Genomic DNA, 15,473 nt, shown 5'->3' on the forward strand with positions numbered 1-15,473 from the left:
TTCTAGAAAATTATTTATGCAGAACTGGCTTATTTTTTTCAGAATACAGATATCTTGTTTTAAGTCTCACTGCCAGATAAAGTGACAAATGAAGGAAAATGCACACAACATTGGAAAACAAAGTCCTTCAAGGTCTGATTGCATTGTCCTTCACTAATTGTGCCTACCAATTTATTCAGACCCAGAAAACCTTTTGAAACTGTCTTCTTCATCATTTGTATAAATAACAATAGAAAAACACAGACTCCAGCGCTGCATTTTGCTACCATATTTCTAGGAGGATGCATGGTTTGCTTTTTGCAGTTGCTAAGATCCTAGGTGATGGAAAAACTTCCCATACATTCAAAGAAGGCTTTTGATAGTATTTTCAATCTGTCATTCTGCAAATTATTAAAGTTGGCTTGATGAAAATAGGACACTATTTGCAACTTTGACAGAATGGAACCCTCTTATAGAAACTAGGATTTCGTTTAAAAACTGAAAATACTACTTATCCAGAGAAAGTAAATGCATTTCCTTAATTAGAGGTAATTGTGGTTGTAAAGAGAAAATCAATTAATTGTCATTTGTAGTAAAGATAATAAAAATAACTAGGATACATATATATATATATACATATATATATATATATATATAATAGATTTAAGGTAATTACATAGTATCACATTTGATTCTCACCATAAGGTAGGTAAGTGCTATTATTATTTCCATTTTACAGATAAGTAAGCTTAAGCCGAGACCAATCAAGTGACTTGCCCAGAATTACAAAACTATCTTCTAGATTAAGAATATAATTAGATTATAGTTCTATTTTTTCATATGTGGTCAGACCACATCTGTTTTGATTTCTTGGCATCCCTTTTTAGAGGTGATGTTGATAAACTGATTCATCTTCAAAGGGTGGTGACCAGGATGATGAAAATTGAAGCTACATTATATGGCCATTGATTGAAGGAACCTTTTAAGGATGCTTAGTTGAAAAGAGACAGACTTTGAGAAATGATAATACCTGTCTTCAAACATTTGAAGGATTGTTAAGTGAAAGAAAAATTAGACTTATTTTGTTTGGTTCAAGAAGAGAAAAATAGAACCTAAATGTGGAAGTTAAAGGGAGTTAAACTTGTCTCAATATAACAAAAGAATGATATAGTGAAAGAATTTAGGACGGGGACTCAGGAATCAAATATCTTAAGTCCAACTCCTGACCTCTTACTAATTCTGTGATCCTGGATAGGTCACTTACCCTCTAAATTCCTCAAACAGCTTCCTTACATTTATCTACTAAATACATAAAAAGAGATTTTTCCCCATGCTGACAAAATCATGTATCCTTCACATATTCAAATAGGGTTTATAAATGCTGTTTTCCCTTCATGGACTATAAGTTCTTCAAAGACAGACGCTGTCTTCATTTTCATCTGGCATCTAGCATAGTGATACAAATTAGGCTCCTAATAAAATCTTACTGAAATAAATTGAATTGAATTGAATTAAAAATGGAATGAACTTTCTTATAAGAAGAGATCTCTGCTAAGCAGAGGCTGGATGATCTCTTGGGGAAGTTGTGATGATGATCAATAGATTACTTCTTTGGTCCTTTACAATAATAAGGTTCTATGATGAACATAAATCTAAAAATTCAGCTTCTTACTGGAACCAAAGACTTCTATTGGTTTAAAAACCAGTGCAAATGCTACTTTCTAGAACTCTGGATCATTTTCTAAGATGATGGCAAAACCATTTTATACATCTATTTGGAACCCTGATGGGGAATTTTATCAACTGAGTGATTAATGGTTCCTGTTTGTAATGATTTCATTTATGTTAAATCTTTGGGAGAAGAATGATGATTCTTCAAGAGAAAGTAATTTGTATCTGAACCATATCTGTGAGATAGGAACTTGTTTCTTAGTTGTTATTTTGTTGTTCAGTCATTTTGGTCATATTTGACTCTTCATGGTCCTCCTTGGGATTTTCTTGGCAAAGATACTTTAGGGGTTTGCCATTTCCTTCTCCAGAGAAAACTGAGGCAAATGGAGTTGTGAGTTGCAGAGTGTTATCGAGCTATTAAGTGTCTGAGACCAGACTTGATCTCAGGAAGATGGGTCTTCCTGACTCCAGATCTAGCACTCTATCCACTACACCACCTAATTGCTCAATGGTTTCTCAGAAAAAAGAGATGAAGTCATCGCCAGAGAGATAACTTCCCTCAGAAGTCATCAATGACCATCTGATCAATGACATCTTTGCCTACTTTAACATTTCTGTTGAATAGTACTCACTTCTAATTTTATTCAGTTGTTTATCTAACCTAATTTTCCAATTCACACTTTAGAGAATGGGTTGGTGAAAGTTGATACAGGGATGCATTCTTTTTTTCCCCCTCAGGCAATTGGGGTTAAATGACTTAGTGCCTGAGTCAAATTTGAACTCTGTTCCTGATTTCAGGGCTGGTGCTCTATCCACTGCACCACCTAGCTGCCTCAGCAGGGACTCATTTTTCTTCCTTCTTCCATGAACAACTTTGTCTGTATACGTGGGCCACATATATCCCTACTCCAAGTAATTCTCTTCTGAAACTTCTACTTACAATCTCATTTTCTCTCCCAAATCTTAAAGATGCAAGAGAAAATATTGAAGACAAAATTTTAAACCTTAAAATGAATCCATCATTTTAAAGACCATCCAACTGAAAAGAAAAAAGGACTAAGCATGTAGCAAAAGCAATTTGGGGAAAACCGAGATATAAAAAGGGAAGGCAACTGAAATGGACCAAAATAAAAACCAGAGAAGGAAGAAAATAGAGGACTAATAGGAAAAGTTAAAAATGAAGAAAGGAACAGGAAATGTGCTCTGGAAGATAGTATAAAGTGACGTGTAAGAAAGCAATATCCATAAGATGACAGAAAAAGATAATGATGAATGTTGAAGATGTGGGGACACTGATACATTGTTGGTGGAGTTGTGAACAAATCCAACCATTCTGGAGAGCAATTTGGAACTAGGCTCAAAACGTAATCAAACTGTGCATACCCTTTGATCCATCAGTGCTACTACTGGGCTTATATCTCAAAGAGATCTTAAAGGAGGGGAAAAGTGCAAAAAATATTATGGCAGCCCTCTTTGTAGTGGCTAGAAAACTAGAAATTGAATGGATGCCCATCAATTGGAGAATGGCTGAATAAATTGTGGTATATGAATATTATGGAATATTATTGTTCTGTAAGAAATGACCAACAGGATGATTTCAGAGAGGCCTGGAGAAATTTACATGAACTGATGCTGAGTGAAATAAGCAGAACCAGGAGATCATTATACACAGCAATAACAGGATTATACAATGATCAACTCTGATGGATGTGGCTCTCTTCAACAATGAGATGATTCAAACCAGTTCCACTTATTCAGTAAAGAAGAGTAGAGAATCAGTTACACCCAGAGAGAGAACTATAGGAAATGAGTGTGGACCACAACAGCATTTCCACTCTCTTATTATTTGCTTGCATTTTTGTTTTCCTTCTCAGGTTTTTTCCTTTCTTTCTAGATCTGATTTTTCTTGTGCAGCAAGTTAACTGTATACATATGTTAGATTTAACATATACTTTAACATATTTAACATGTATTGGACTACCTGCCATCTCAGGGAGGGGATGGGAGGAAGGAGAGGAAAAGTTGGAACAGAAGGTTTTGCAATTGTCAATGCTGAAAAGTTACCCATGCATATGTCTTGTACATTTTTAAAAGAAAAATTATCATGCATATGTTTTATAAATAAAAAGCTACAATAATAAAATAAAAATAATAAAAAAGAAAGCAATATTCACATTTTCATAGAAATTAGGGGCTAAAAGGGGTTATCTAGACTGAGCTTCATCCTATTTAAGATGAAAAAAAATGCAGTTCAGAGGTATCAAATGACTTGTGTAGTTCCACAATTAGTGACAGTATTATGACTAAAAACTAGGTCTCATGATACTTGGTCCATTGCACTTCTACAGTGTTTCCTTCCATTGACTTCCCCAATAATGAATTCTTGTGAGCTTCCCTCTCTTTGGTTTCTACTTCCTAACTTTGAATGATAACATCTCCTTATTGTATGGGATAGTTATATGGGAAGGCGCATAACTAGGAAATTATTATAGTGTAAAAAGACAAAAAACATCAATAAAATATTATTTTAAATTTAATGGGTTTTGTGTGTGCCTAATTCAACTGATACTGTAATATTTTTGAGACCAAAAATTCTATTTTCTAATTCTAAAATGCTTTAGATTTTAAAAATTCTCTTTTAATTCTCTTGGCAATCCTTTCCCAAATTTAGAAAGTACTTTAAACAGATTTTAAAGTGTCTGTTTCACAATATCTAACATTTTACCTGATCCAAAAGTCAGCGACAGTGCACCGTGAGCAGTGGTAATTAGTCTGTCAAAAAGTCTCTGAACGATTCCCAAATCAAAAATGACCTGGCTGGCTCAAACATGCTAGCAACTTCAGAGAAAATGGATACAGTTTATAGTGTTAATTCTCTTTGCCAGACTGTAGTTGGAAAATAGAATAGAATTGAAACCTTTTTTTGATTTTTAGACAAAAAGGATTCTGGAAAGGCTTTAAGATTTGTTACCATGTTCCAACTTTCTGAAATTATATGGCAATGTTTTTTCCTTAATTTATATAAAAACATAATATTTCAATGGTAAGTACACTTTTCCTAATGTATTGCAATAATAACAATAATCTGCTATATTGCTATTCAATATTACATGAATCATAAATTTCAATCCTGCAGTAATTGACACTTTCCCAATATTCCTTATTAATAGAGAACACTAGAATGATATTTCCCCATCCCCTATCCATTTCTTTTTTTTTTTTTTTAATCTGGGCAACTTTGCTTGGCGACCCCTCCACAAGAAGCTCAATTAATCATGCTGATATCATATGGACCTTGTATAGTGATATCCTGATGTCCAGAGGACCCCCCCAAATGATTCCATATCAACTTAAAGAATAGAATATCTATATATTCTATTTATAACTAGGAAAAGATCTCTAATAGGCCTCTCCATACTATTCATATAGGTACAACTAATTTGAATATATAGGATTGTATCTGTTCTTGGCATATTTCTACCTCAAAAAAAACTATGCAGCTGGAAAAGTAGGGATATAGGTCATTTATTTTTTTCCCAATTACCATGGTAATAATAGTCTGAAATTTTCTAAGCTTTTGGTGAGCTCTCTTATTTCACTTTCCTTGAGAATTTGTCCCTTGATGCCTTTAGAATCTTGTTGCTTCCAGGGATTCATAGAATCATTGGATCATAGATTTAGGATTAGAAAGGAATTTAGACAACACCTAGTCCAAACCCACCAAACTTCTCATTTTATAAATGAGAATATTAAATTTTATAGAGTTATATCACTTAACCAATATCTCAGAGGTATTTATCTAGAATCACCCAGATAGAATAACAGAAACTAGTATTTTTTTTTCATATATTGACTAAAGAGAATAAAGATAGGATCAAAGGTTCTTACTTCATTTCACAGATGAGGAAACTGAGACCCAGAATGATTAAAGTCACGATCATATCTTGTATCAGAGCTTAAAAACATATCCACATTATCTGACTTTAAAGGCAGTATGCTTTCACCATCAGCATGAAAACATCCTGTACTGTCATAGTAATACCTGAAAAAAATATACTTTTCAGACTAAGTGAACTTAGTATTGAATACTGGATACTGAATTACATCAGTAGAATGATTGAAATATGAATGAAAGAAGCACTTTATAAAGGTACTCATAATCCATTCCTGGGAAGTTTACTAGTTCATGGACTACCATCAATTTATCATAGAAGGCCTAGCAACAAGTGGAGAGTTTTATAAATATATTCTTCACATTTTGGATAGTCTTGGGGAATACAGGCTGTGTTTATGCAAGCAACCAATATTTTCTCCAATTTTTCTTATCATTTTCTTTACACCATTTCTCTTGCATAATTCCTCAGTTGTCCTTTGAAGCTTGTTTACATGTTCCATACTCACCCCATTATATATATATTTTAATTCATTTCTTCAGAGGGAGCCATATCATAAGATTGTAACTATACAATATCATTCCCCAAATATTGAGGTTTCCAAGATAATTGGGGGGAGGATCATTAAAATAATTATAGTTTCCCAAAGCAGGTCATCCCTGTATCTCTCCCCTATTTAATTGATCTCTTGTAGTGTCTAAGATACAGATACAGATACAATGATAATATTGATCCAGATATATACTATTGATGTATCATATACATTTAGATGATGCAGATATAGAATACAGATATATGGTTTGGATATAGACTATAATATATATATATATATATATGATATAGACATGGTTGATATAGATATATGGTAAAGGAATAGATATATATATGTATGATGATGGTATAAATTTTGTAGATTATAAATATGGATGATATAGATATAGATTGATTGATGAACTCTACAAGTCTTCTTGCAACTGCATATTTTAGTATGAAAACGTAGACATTTTTTATCCACTGGGATTTTCCTGAGTGAAAAGTGAGACTAAATTCTCTCAAGTGATTATGAATATCATTTAGGAAACTCTCCAAAGTTTTAGATCTTGTTAAAAGCTACATAATGTTATCTAGAAGCAACAGACATCTTCCACGACAGTGGAGAGTACCTTTTAACAAGCATACATCTCTCTCATTTATACCTTACTTCATATGCATAAAAAAGGGTCAGGCAACCAAGGCAGGGTATTTAAAGATTTCTTGTGTGATTCTGACATATGCAAAGGAGATATCATGTTGAAGAAGGCTTTTGAGGTAGCGATTCACCGTAATGAATCAAATGTGTCTTTTTGAAATAATTAACAAAAACAATAATCACAGTAACAATAATGACTTATGATCTGTTTTCTAATTTTTTTCAGGAAATTGTAAGTTATAATATATAGCATGATCTGAGAAGCCTTCTTTGTTCCCTACTAATGCTATCATCCAGAATACCTTTATTAATTGTGATATTAGAATACAAATGTGATTATTCCATTGTTCCCAAAGGTAAAAAGTTTGTTATTAAAAAAAAAAATCTTAGACTTCTTTTTTTAGATTTTGCTGTCCTGCTTGCAGTTTTATTCTTAAATGTCCTTGGGGTTAACTTTGCTTACTATAGCTCTCTCCAAAGTCTACATTAAATTTCTTTTTATTTTTCCTTTCATTGCATTTTTATGAGAAAAATACTTATTATCTATAGCTATCCACATTGCACAGTTCATAAAACTTTGGATCTGAATTCAGGAAAGTCTGAATTCAAATCTCACATTAGATATTTATTAGCTATGTAACCTTCTCCAAGTTACTTAACCTTTTTCTGCCTCAGTTGCCTCCTGTATAAAATGAGTATAATAATAACATTGACTTCTCAGGATTCTAAGGATAAAATGAGATAAATATTTATTAAATTCTTTATAAATCTTAATGCATTATATAAATATCAATACCATCAGAACTATTATGTATCTTTTATTATCCTTCTCAATAAGATTTTACAAAATAGTTTATAATTTATTCCACTGCTTCTTGGCTGCCATAGTGAGGAGATCTTCTTAATTAGGAGATCAATTTTCTGGATGAAGTTCTTTGGTCTTTTCATTATGGCAATTGTTTCATATGATTTCAACTTTTTTATAAAAATTTTTACATTTGGTGTCTATCTCCTTCCTCCATCAATTTCCCATTTTATATCATTCACTAAAAATATTAAGATGTTTTAAGTGTATGTTCTTTTTCTCATTTTTTCATTATTATAATTATATAATGATTTTTATCTTTGTTCCAACAAGTTTGATTCTATAAAAGAAAACTATTTCAGAAATGACTCCCATTCTGTCCACTAAAATATAGTCATTAATGTTATTTGGTACATTCTATGTCCTCCAAAATGTCCTATTCATATACCTTATCTTGGTATTTATGTGGCCCTGCAGGATATGCCAGAAGAATTCAAACTTAGGAAAGTTTTACCATACTGCAAAATGTGGTGCCAATAATAAATTTTGTTTTCTGAAGACCAGACTAGCCAAGAACCAAGAGGTTAATCACTAATAAGCTGCTCAGTTGATGATTCTTTGGCTATGGAACAATCTATGGAAAATGCTCAAAATTGCCCTTGATCCTGTCTTGTTGCTTCTGTATTTGGTTACAAGATGGTAGAAAGCTAGTCAGAGGGTACTACATTTCACAAAGTTTGGGGATCATCTACAAATATTAACTTGTTAATAATCAAAATATGAGATTCTTGTTATATGAGCAATGAATGGTCTGCTGAGGGAACTGAACAATATCCCAGTCTTGATGTTTTTGTTGTTACAAACCTGAAGAAAAAGGAACTGAAAAGTTAAATGGGGAGATAGATTGCTTGTTATTAAGGATGTAACAAATGTAAAAAAGAATAAATTTTATGGTGTGCCCAAATCCAGCAAGAAACAATTTCTTGGGACATTTGGCCATTGCACATTATTAATAATAATAATATGATCATGATAAGTATATGTAAGAAACCAATATGAAAATAAATACAGCTTATATACTAAATTTGGTTTCAAAGAATGAAGTAGTATAGAAAATATCTGAAAATAAGGGCTTATATACTATGCCAAGTCTAGTACTTCTACATCATGAACACTTTTTAAACTGGTAATAAATAGTAAAGAAATTTATTTTAAAACAATTCTTTGGTATACATATATTAAAGGTTAAAGTAAACTTATATACTAATGAGATGGGTGTGCTTGTTTATATTTACATAAAGAATTAACTTTTGGCAGAGTATTTGATAACTTTTACTGTTGCCAAACTTTTTGGACCCCCACATTCAGTTATGCAATCCTATATGGGGTCATGACCTACAATTTAAGAAGTTTTGAACTAAACCACCTAACTGCTTTAAAAAAATTTTTTTGTTTTAGATCTTAGGAATTAAAATCAAGTTCAGTGGATCATTCTTTTGCCTTTTTGAAAACTTCATGAAGCTTTCTTCAAGAAAGTGTAAATACATGTAGAAAAAAAATTAAGAAATTATGATTTTTCACATCAAATTTTATTGTTTTAGAAGTAGATTAATTTTGCTTATTCAGTCAAAAGAATTTCTCTCGTATTCATTTCTCCTATTACTTTGTAATATTTTTCTGAATCATAAACTATCCCTGTCAATTGATTCCACATTCCCTCAAATATGACTTCTTATAAGTCAAAGATTTTAAAAATACATTATTTCACATATTTCTCAGAATTCACATCAAATCAAGGTCTTGCAAACATAATATTTTTCTAGTATTTTCATAAGATATGGTTTTAGAAGAAATTCAGGATATTTATGGTTAAATCTGAAGTGATTCAATTATTAATAATAGTGCAATTATTAAAACAGCTTTTATCTGTAGACTTTTTCAAAGGAAAGTGGCGGCTAAATTTAATGGTAATTATGCCATGAACCCTCATACACAAAGTTTGTATATGTGGTCCTTTAGTGTTAGTAAGGCAGCTGTATTTCATATCACTATAAATGTAGGTTCTCAAAAATATAGTTTTAAGCTTCAAAAGCTCAAAAATATCAATAAGAATTTTAAAACACTGCAAATAAATATACATACATATATATGTACATAAATATGTGTTATACACTATATATGCACATATACAAAGAATGTATATGATCTGTAGATATAAAATTTCTAGATATAATCTATGTGTATATATACATATATATATATATATATACATATTCTATGTGTGTATTATTTTGTCCTTCATTTTCAAAGAGGACCAGTGACATCATGAGTGATATATTAAATGGGCGTGAATTGGATTTGATGTCTGACAAAGCTCAGAGCACTCTGTAGTGCTTGATTCATCTGCCTTCATGATCTTTGGAATAAATTGTTCTCATCTTCTCTTTCTACTGGAGAAAATTTTCTCATGCTTGGAATAGACATTCCTCTAACTCACCAAAGAGTTTAAGGACAGTGGGTTACCCTCCTTAAGAAACTATGATATGATACGTCACATCCTGGCAAAATGTGTGTATGTATATATACATATATATACATGCATGCATGTATATTTGTAATTATACATGTAAATATTCCCCCTTTTAGTATTATTTAGGAAGATATTTTCATTTTATCCCTCAGCTAGGATAGTTGTTCTGAACATAGTAAGACTTCAACTTTGATGCATTGTCTACATGCAGAATAATTTCTGGAGAAGTCAAAAGTATCCTCATTGCTTGGCAAAGTACATTGCATATAATTAACAATATTTATTGATTGACTGACAGATTTCACATTTATGAGACACTAGTTTTTTATTGGTAATTCATCAAATTTATTTCCCAGAAAAAGGCTTAGAATGGGCATTTGGTCCTCATAATTAGGAACTCTAGATTACCTCTGTTATCAATGAATTAAAATAAAAAATAACCCAACTAAGAAGGCACCTAGTGTGTGTGAATGGGCACTCCATTACACAGCCAACTAAGAAATGCATGAGACATAGTGTGAATGTTGTCATCAAGGTTTTATATATGACCAGAAAAGAATTCAAGCCAGTCATGTGACATGCTAGAGATCACTGATCAATGGTCCCTGTATTCCACTAATATTCATGCAAAGTCAAAAGATTTAGAGGAAGGCCCCCCCAGCACATTGGTTGGACACTCGCTGAAGTGCTCAGGTTGAGGGGTGATAGATTACTTGTGATTTGTATCATTAGGAGTATCTAAATCAATGAGATCATAGCTCTATTGAAGTCAGGAAGAAGGGCTGCCTAAAAGAAGGATTTAGCTAAATCTGTCACCTGTTTACTAAGCTTCTCAGGACTAATCTCAGGAGGAAGAAGGCAGCACCTCCTTCCTATGCTAATGTGTTTAAATGTCTCAGCAATGGATTATATTTTAAATATCCTTCTACTTTCATGTAAATTGAATGTGCTAGAATCCTTGCTGTGGTGCTGATAACCTTCTTGTATCACCCACAGTCAACAATATCTTTTCTTTAGCTGCAATGATTAAATGAATGACATTCACTATTGGTGAATCCCCCATGGAGTAACTGGAGCTCATATGTTCCTAGCCACAATACCAGTAATGACATGATTCTGAGGGAATTTGAAACCCTAACTCAACAAATTTATTTCTGTTTTTCAACCTATATTCAAAGCAATACTTTGGCATTGTAATGTGATTCTTGACAGGGCTAAGGTAAATTCATCATGCTGAACTGAAATGTTTCTGGCAGATGTCTACTCTGCAACAATCAAACTGTGTGTACTGTAATATATGACAACCGTAGTGCTACTTCTAGTTGTAAAAATTACAAGTATAATACTTTATTAATGGGAATTCAGAATTTAATTATGCAATATATTATAGTCTCACTTATTTCTGTAGAGAAAACTTTCTTGAAGAAAGTCTTACAGTATAAGAAAATAATAGAAATTCTGAAGGTGAAGAAAGAAAAGCAACTTTTCTGTTTACAAAGCCATTGGTATTTTGATACTTTTCAAATATTTCAAAATTTTCATCATAGAAAATGAAAAAGGAAAATGTCTCTTATTACTTGTTAGTTTGCTTTGCATATATATGGCAGTTTGTTTCATGTGGTGCTCTTTAGAGAAGAAATGATTGCAAATTAAACAGTTAAGCCCCAGAAATCAGATGCCACTTCCTCCAGGAAGCCTTTTTGATCTCTTTCTCCTCAGTGTTACTGCTTGCTACTTTATGCTGTATTTATTTGCATTTATCTGAACTCACATTAAAATATCCCAGTGGAATGTAAGATCATTAAGGGAAGAAATTCTTTTGCTTTGTCTTTGCAAACCCAGAACTTAACACAATGCCCTGTTCAAAGATGATCCTTAAAAACATTTGTTGAATTGAATTTAATAGCAACTTTCAACAATAAAGAATTCTTTTGATACTTCTAATTTTTATCAGCCTGCAGAAGCTACCGTAATGAATCATATTTTAAACATAAGCCCTTAAAAGTATATATATTTTACATTTAAAAAAATGAAATTTAGACATTCAGACTTCTAAAAGACTGAAAATATCAATATAGTCATATTTATCTTGTCAATGTTTAGCATTATGATTTTAAACACTATTGAAGCAGACTATGTTCTTATAAGAATCTGAAAAGTTTGTTTTAGCAAACCTGGAAAGGCTTAAGTGAATGGATGCTTGTTGTGACCCTGGATATCTTAGAATCAGTCAGAGTCAGGATAAGCAAAAGTCTATTCCTGGTCTTTTGGGGTCGCTTGTCAGGGTATTAGAGCTAACAATCTCCACCCCTCCTTCCTCTCTCTCCACAGCCAAGAGAATGAATCTCCTCCTCCTACTCCACCCACTGATCTCACTTCCCCTTCTTTGTCCACACCCACGGATAGAGCAGCACAGAATAGTTAAGTAGGGTCAGTCATCCTCCAAACATGTTAATAGAGAATTGTCCAATAAATGATTAGCCTCAAGTGCTAGATTACCTTGCATGTAGGTTAAATACCTCTGCTCAGTTCTAGCCCTTTACAGATGCTAAGTGTTTTCATATCCTGAGAAAGAACTGTGGAGCCAGAATGTAGCTTGAAGCAAACTACTTTCACTTTTTTGGTGATTGTTGTTTTTTCTTTCTTGTGGTTTTTTTTTTTTCCTTTTGTTCTTATTCTTCTTATCCGTGACTTATGTGGAAATAGGATTAATAAGATTGCACATGTATAACCTATATTAGATTGCTTACTGTGTTGAAGTGGGGAAAGAGGAGAAGGAAATGGGAGAGATAGGGATAAAAATTTGGAACTTAAAATTTTATGAGTGTTGGGATCTAAAACTCAATTATAAAGCAGCAGTCCTCAAAACCGTATGGTACTGACTAAGAAATAGAATAGTGAATCATTGGAATAGGTTAGAGACACATTATACAATAATCTATTTCTATAGTAATATAGTGTTTGATAAATCCACAAACTATAGCTTTTAGAAAAAGAACTTACTTTTCCACAAGAATTTCTGGGAAAACTGGAAAATCATGTCAGAAAAACGGCATCTCACACCCCATATCAAAATAAAATCAAATTGGGTACATGATTTAGGCCTAAAGGGTAACACTATAAGCCAATTAGGAGAGTAAGGGATGATCTACCTCTTAAATCTTTGGAGAAGGAAGGAATTTTTGGCCAAAGAAGAACTAGAGCACATTATGAAATATAAGATGGACAACTTTGATTACATTAAATTAAAAAGGGTTTGTACAACTGAAACCAAAGTAGCCAAGATTATGAAGGAAGCAGAAAACTGGGGGGAAAAATGTATAGTCAGTGTTTCTGATAAAGGCCTCATTTCTAAAATATATAAAGAAGAGAATCAAATTTATAAGAATACAAATCATTCCCCAATTGTTAAAAAGTCAAAGTATATGAGTAAACAATTTTCAGATGAAGAAATTAAAGCCATCTATAGTCATATGAAAAAATGCTCTAAATCACTATTGATTAGAGAAATGCAAATTAAAACAACTCTTGAGGTATTACCTCATACATCTCAGGTTGACTAACATGACAAAGAAAAGATAACAATAAAAGTTGGAGGGGATGTGGGAAAATGGGTATACTAATGCATTGTTGGTGGAATTGTGAAATGATCCAACTATTTTGGAGAGCAATCTGAAACTATGCCAAAGGGCTATAAAACTGCGCGTACTTTTTGATGTCTATAGTGTGTCTGTACCCAAAAGACATCATTAAAAAGAGGAAAGACCCCACATGTGCAAAACTGTTTGTAGGAACCTTTTTTGTGATGGCAAAGAAGTGGAAAATTAGTTAGATGCCTATCAATTTGAGGAATGGTTGAATGTTATGACATAGGAAAGTAATGGAATATTATTGTTCTATAAAAAAATTATTAACAAGCTGATTTTAGAAAAGCCTGGAAAGATTTACATGAACTGATGCTGAATGAAACAAGTAGAACTAGGAAAACATTGTACACAGCAACAGCAAGATTGTGTGATGATCCACTATGAGAGATTTGGTTCTTCTCAGCGATTCAGTGATCCAAGGTAATCCCAATAAACTGAAAAGAAAACTCCATCTGCTTCTAGAGAGATAACTAGGGACACCAAATGTAAAGCAACACATGCTATATTCACTTTTTTCCATTTCCTTTTTCTTTTTCTCTTGTAGATTTACCTTTTTGTTCTGATTTTTCTCTCTCAATATGATTCACAAAGAAATATGTGAAAAAAAGAATGTACATGTATAACAAAGAAAAATGTTTTTTACATGTAACTGGACAGAATAAAAACATTTAAAAATTTTTAAAAAGCAAATGGTAAAAACTATCTTTACAAAGAGAAAAAATACTGAGTGGGAGAAATAAAAAATAAAATTCTAAAAGAAAAAAAAATGTTTTAGCATATTGGTCTGGACTCACCTCAATCCCCTAAGCCTAGATGTAATTATTTATTAATTAATTGCCTAAAGTTTGGGGAGGCTAGAAAGAAGGAATTTCAGGATAAGATAAAATGCTGACACTGACTTTCACCAGGTATTTAAAAAGAATAGGAAAAGCTTAGTTTGAGGAGTGGCTTCATTGAGTACATGTTAAATAAGGGCAGAAGTACATCATCAAGGCACAGTGTAGCGGTGATTCTGGCTCTTTTTTTTTTTTTTTTTAATCTTCCCCCAATTAAATTTACAAACTATAGCATTTTTTTTTTGTATTTTGAATTACAAATTATTTCCTTTCCCTACTTTCCCTTATCCTTTAGACAATAAACAATCTGATATAGGTTATACATATGCAATCATATGAAAAATATTTCTATATTAATTGTTTTGTGGAAGAAAACAAGAGAAAGAAGAAGGAAGGAAAGAAGGAAGGAAGGAAGGAAAGAAGGAAGGAAGGAAGGAAGGAAGGAAGGAAGGAAGGAAGGAAGGAAGGAAGGAAGGAAGGAAGGAAGGAAGGAAGGAAGGAAGGAAGGAAGGAAGGAAGGAAGGAAGGAAGGAAGGAAGGAAAAGGGGGGAAATAAAGGGAGACGAGGGAGAGAAAGAGAGAATGTGAGAGAATAAGAGAAAGACAGAGACAGAGAGAGAGAATGAAGTTTTGATTGGTATACAGACTCCATCAATTCTTTCTTTAGGGACAGATAGCAGTTTTTCATCATATGTCCTTTGGGATTGTCTTGATGATCCTAATTCTTAAAAGTCACGCCAATAGAATGCAAATCCTGGTATGCCTTACCATGGTACAAACTTTGATCCAATAAGCTGCATCTGTTTTCCAAGAACCAGCTTAAATTCAAAGAGGACTACTAGGCTTTAATGATTAATTATTTGACTATGGCCACCCATGAAACTTAATGTGCATTTTAAAATACAATTACCAAACATAAATTG

The sequence above is a fragment of the Sminthopsis crassicaudata genome, chromosome 5 (assembly GCF_048593235.1).
Source record: "Sminthopsis crassicaudata isolate SCR6 chromosome 5, ASM4859323v1, whole genome shotgun sequence".
NCBI classification, from domain to species: domain Eukaryota; kingdom Metazoa; phylum Chordata; class Mammalia; order Dasyuromorphia; family Dasyuridae; genus Sminthopsis; species Sminthopsis crassicaudata.